The sequence below is a fragment of the Nematolebias whitei genome, chromosome 22 (genome assembly GCF_014905685.2).
Source record: "Nematolebias whitei isolate Nwh7 chromosome 22, NemWhi1, whole genome shotgun sequence".
Taxonomy (NCBI): domain Eukaryota; kingdom Metazoa; phylum Chordata; class Actinopteri; order Cyprinodontiformes; family Rivulidae; genus Nematolebias; species Nematolebias whitei.
In genome coordinates, this window is record NC_056519.1 from 12,264,474 (window position 1) to 12,270,275 (window position 5,802).

Below are 5,802 nucleotides of genomic sequence, written 5' to 3' on the forward strand. Positions count from 1 at the left end.
ATACATCCATCAAACCATCAGTCCATCCATCCATCCATCCATCCATCCATCCATCCATCCATCCATCCATCCATCCATTATCTTTACCTGCTTATTCCATTTTGGGTCACGGGGGTCACTGGTGCCCATGTCCAGCAATCACTGTGCGAAGGGCAGGGTACACCCTGGACGGGTCGCAAGTCCATCACAGGGCCACATAGAGACAAACGAGACAAACAACCATTCACTCTCTCACTCACACCTAGGGACAATTTAGAGTTACCAATCAGTCTAACATGCATGTTTTTGGTCTGTGGGAGGAAACCGGAGTACCCGCATGCACGGAGAGAACATGCAAACTCCACCCAGAGAGGCCCCTGGACCGGGGTTTGAACCAAGGACCTGCTCGCTGAGAGGCAGCAGCTCTACCAGTTGCGCCACCGTGCTGCCCCTGCATTAAAAATCCAAAATAATAATTAAAAAAAAATAGACATTTAGTAACAAATCAGAGAAGGTGACAAAACCAAAACATCGAAAACTGTTTGATTATTGGAGAACTAAACCACTTTATTTAAACAATTTTTAAAAAATCAGTTTTTAACTTTTTCTACAAAACTTTCCGTTCACTTTCAAATGAATTTTAGGAGTATTCGTGTTGCTGAGTTTGTGCAGAAACTCTGCAGGAGTTCATTTTCAACTTTTTGCAATTCAGCTTCTGCAGAGATGAGCTCCGAACATTCAAGCCTTCATGGAGTTCTTCAACATTTCAAACATAAAAGTGTTTCGTGCACCAATAAAACATTTTTTGTACCATTTACTGTTTTACTGATGATTTACAAGGTCTACTGGAATGGATGTTACCATCTTACCCACTTGAGCTCTTAAATCTTTTCAGGAAAATAATACAGGTCACGTTTAGTGCAGTGACTCATATTTCCAATAGTCCATGAATGCCACATTCATATATGCCAAACCACGCCCCTTTTGAGAGCTACATTATTCAGGATTCATCTACTGCTAGCTGCGTGTTTATATCTTCGAAACATTTTACTGTCTGCAGTGAGTACAGCTAACAAATCAATATCTGAAATGAATTTAAAAGTAAAACCGCTTAGTTTATCTTCAAAATCGCCAATTTTCGACAGGAATAAACTAAAGGCTCTTAAACGACAAAAGAAAGAAGTTGTTTTAAGGGTTAGCAATTAGCAGCACCTGTGTCACTCGAGCAACCTGATGAACATTTTAAGTGAAGCTTTCTGTTTAGTAGTTTTCAAAACTTTCTGTTTTCATAGTTTTTATATTTTTTTGTACGTTTGAACAACTTTTATTATGTGGTGTAGATTTTAAGTTACATTATTATTTTTAAGAGACAGCACATGAAGTGAACGTGAACCTTCATAGAAAAACGTCACTAGCATTCGTTGTAAATGTTAGTTTACTAAAAAACTACATTATTTTATTATTATAAATATGATGCAAAATTACTACAGAAAATCCATTATCTGAATAAACGAGGCAATTTCAACATTAAGTCAAAATTACAGTCAACCTGGGGGTTATCTGATTATCCAGGAGCATATTTGGTTTGATTTGAATAATCATTTTTTTCAAGCAATTTTTTCCAACTTTTTTGTTCAAGACAGAAAAATGTCCTTTTTTTTTTTAGTTGACTTGTTGAAATATTCATTGGTGACAAAATCAGTAACGGCATACATGTCAACATGTAAACTTCCTGCTCAAATTTTTGAGAAACCTTACAGCTGTGTTCCTTAATATGACAAAAATATTATTGAAAATTATTTGTGGAAGCTGTTTTACCTACTACAATTGACTTATTACTACTGTTTTCATTCAGTGTCCAACATTTCTTTCACAACCCACCATTTTTATGAACAAATGTTTCTTTTTCATAGCACATTCTTCTGTGGCCATGAAGGAAATTATTTAATTATCAAATATACCTCTGCATAGAGGGGCTTTACTTGGCAAATTTGATAGTATACAGGTATGTGTTCTTAAAGCCAATCTAATATGTGATGCTCAAAGCATGGCTCATTTCAGTCCTGAATCTTTGGATCCAGCAGTCTGCACAGGTCCAGAAAACTTGAAACACTAAAACAAGAGAAGCCCAAAGGCTGAATATTCAAACGTAAAACTACACAAAACTGGATGAAAATATGAGTTAAGTGTTTTAGATAACTATTTAATGGTATTTTTTCTGACTGAACTTGAAAACACACTACAGAATTACCTGGACCAGGTTCACGTCACAGACAATATATTCACGGTTATTTTTTTTTTTAAGTAAATTTGATAATGTTGTCTCAACAGGTTTGAAAGACGTGATACACAAAATCTGGTGATCTGCTAAATGAACTGAACTGGAATCATAAAGTAAGTCTTCAATATTTAAATTTCACATTCTATATATTACACTCCACAGTAGAGCCTCTAGAGGGCAGTGTTGCATTGCATATTTTTGTTTGAACACTGCCCTTCAAGTTTGTTGTGACAGGAGGTGGCTCCCCTCCACAGGTAGGCATGCATTCAAGATGATGGATGTGCTACTTTAGCGCGTGGTGACAGCAGCTTATGTCTGTGTCTTGGTAAATGTCAGCAAGCATCATATTCAAAAATGTGGCAGTTGTGTGATTACGCATTTTACAGTGTCCGTCGCTTGTAACTGACCTTCCTTCCACCCTGCCTCACTGTCAGCCCTCTGTCTGTCTGTCATTGCGTTCTACATGAGTGGACAGGACGCTGTGCTGTCAGTGTCTCACTTACATGATGGACAAACCAGCTGTGTTGTTGCTTACATGATGGTGTTAAGACAAAATGACTTTGAGTTTTGTTGCAAAAATGTAGCTTTTTCAAATAGATTAGTCACATTTTTTAACCTCAGTTCTGTTTAAGGTAGTCTACCCTACATATCAGCCTGACACTACTTTTTCATTTGTTCACTTTGTTTTTTTTAAGGACACTGCATTGTCAGCCAGGCTCTGTTCAGTGGGTGGTGACGTTACACAGATTAATGGAAAACCTGGAGACTGTAAACGAGCTAAAGCCTTATTATTCGGTTCTATTCTGCTTTCTCTTCCGTGGGCAGTGGATGGCTACAGATAAGCCTTGCAGCCTGGGGGTCTGGAATCAATAATGGATGTAATTGGTGAGCTGGAAGTGAGGATAATTGAAGGTAATTGTGGAACCGTCACAAGCCTTGGAGACAGGTCAAGACAACGAAAAGAAGTAGAAGGTGGTGGGGATGGGAAGTGATGCTCATTGTACCATGGCACTGTATTTCTTTCTATACCTGATGTAGACATCTGTGATAGTAAATGCCACGAAATATGCAGAATGATGTTTAGTTTTCCCATGATGCATTGTTTAATGTACGGAAAGTGCAAATACAACAAACATTACCACAGTTCGAAGCTGCAGGCTCATTAATTTCAAAACATTTATGGTTTGTTGTTTAGTTGGTATTAAACTGTTTTAGCTCCCAGCTACTCTTAAGTCAAATCCTCGATAATTATCTTATCACTCTGGTACTTTCTGAAATGATTCTTCTTGTTAGAAAATTATGCGGCTGCTCTGTTCAGCCCTACTAATTTTCGGTCTTGTGGGAGTCATTCTTGTTGTGATGCTGCTTGCTAAAGAATTGTCTTTGAGCTGGTTGCTTGTTTGGCTTAAGGGTGTCTTTAACGTTTCGTTTGTGTGGTTGTTTGTGTAGTTGTCTTAAATTGTTCCACCAGGCAGTGTTAAAATGCCAAGTGTTAGGATCTATAGCTACTGGGGTGCAACATCTTATAGTCAATGTATTTGTAGAGGCTAACAATAACTGGCATACTCACAGCCTTTTTGTAATGTGGATTTGCCCTAAATCAATGTTCTATACACATTTCCCCTTGACTGCTGATAAACCTGCAGGTACTTTGCTGGTTGGCCAAGAAAAGTATTTCTTGTCCATTAGGAGGTAGTAGAGGACCATGGATTACCACTCTACTACAGTAGGAAATGTTATGGTGCTCTGCAGAGTTTTACATGTTCATTCATTTTTAGAGAACATTCAGACTGCTTGCTCAGAGAAATATTTGGCCAAGGTCTGCAGTTTTGCTACCTAAAAGAGTTATTCAGTTTTCTACTTTGTTGTAAAATTAATTTTGGTATTAGCATTAGTGATTGAGGTATTCATCACACACAGTATAATGCGGAGGAAAGGAATGCAAGGCCATCGTTAGATTTTTATTTGATTTGATTTAGTTTTTCTTTAAAGTAACCCCTGTTTAAATTCTGGAGGCAAGAGTTAATGAATGTGACTTACTGTGTCAAACCTAATGCAATAACACTGTTTCTTTTTGACTTGAGCTTCATTAGGTTTTAATTCACTGGTTCTCTGAGTTTGGTTTTCAGCCAAAATTATATATTTAATGTTAGTGGCTGCTGTTCTGCAGTTAGATGAGTAATATAGCAGCCTTCAGAATCTTCTTATGCACAAAGATTTAGGAAATACAGTAAAAAAAAAGATTATATTGTTATTTGCAGTGTTATTCTTTATTTAGCTGATGTTATTATAATAATTTTCAGATAAGTCTTACTTTTTAAAAGTGTTGTTTTAATGTTGTTCAGTGACTAATATATATTGCCCACAGCCGAGAGCAAAGGTGGAGTGATGTTTTTGTTCATGTGTGCATCTGTACTGTTAGCTATATATATATATATATATATATATATATATATTTTTTTTTTTTTAAATATGCAGTGCCTTGCGAACGTATTCGGCCCCCTTGAACTTTTCAACCTTTTGCCACATTTCAGGCTTCAAACATAAAGATATAAAATTTTAATTTTTTGTGAAGAATCAACAACAAGTGGGACACAATCGTGAAGTGGAATGAAATTTATTGGATGTGTCAAACTTTTTTAACAAATAAAAAACTGAAAAGTGGGGCGTGCAGTATTATTGGGCCCCTTTACTTTCAGTGCAGCAAACTCACTCCAGAAGTTCAGTGAGGATCTATGAATGATCCAATGTTGTCCCAAATGACTGATGATGATAAATAGAATCCACCTGTGTGTAATCAAGTCTCTGTATAAATGCACCTGCTCTGTGATAGTCTCAATTATGTTCAAAGCGCAGAGAACATCATGAAGACCAAGGAACACACCAGGCAGGTCCGAGATACTGTTGTGGAGAAGTTTAAAGCCGGATTTGGATACAAAAAGATTTCCCAAGCTTTAAACATCCCAAGGAGCACTGTGCAAGCAATCATATTGAATTGGAAGGAGTATCAGACCACTGCAAATCTACCAAGACCCGGCCGTCCCTCTAAACTTTCATCTCGAACAAGGAGAAGACTGATCAGAGATGCAGTCAAGAGGCCCATGATCACTCTGGATGAACTGCAGAGATCTACAGCTGAGGTGGGAGAGTCTGTCCATAGGACAACAATCAGTCGTACACTGCACAAATCTGGCCTTTATGGAAGAGTGGCAAGAATTTCAGTCTCTCCATGTGTAAAACTGATAGAGACATACCCCAAGAGACTTGCAGCTGGAACTGCAGCAAAAGGCGGCGCTACAAAGTATTAACGCAAGGGGGTCGAATAATATTGCACGCCACACTTTTCAGTTTTTTATTTGTTAAAAAAGTTTGACACATCCAATAAATTTCATTCCACTTCACGATTGCGTCCCACTTGTTGTTGATTCTTCACAAAAAATTAAAATTTTATATCTTTATGTTTGAAGCCTGAAATTTGGCAAAAGGTTGAAAAGTTCAAGGGGGGCGAATACGTTCACAAGGCACTGTATATATATATATAT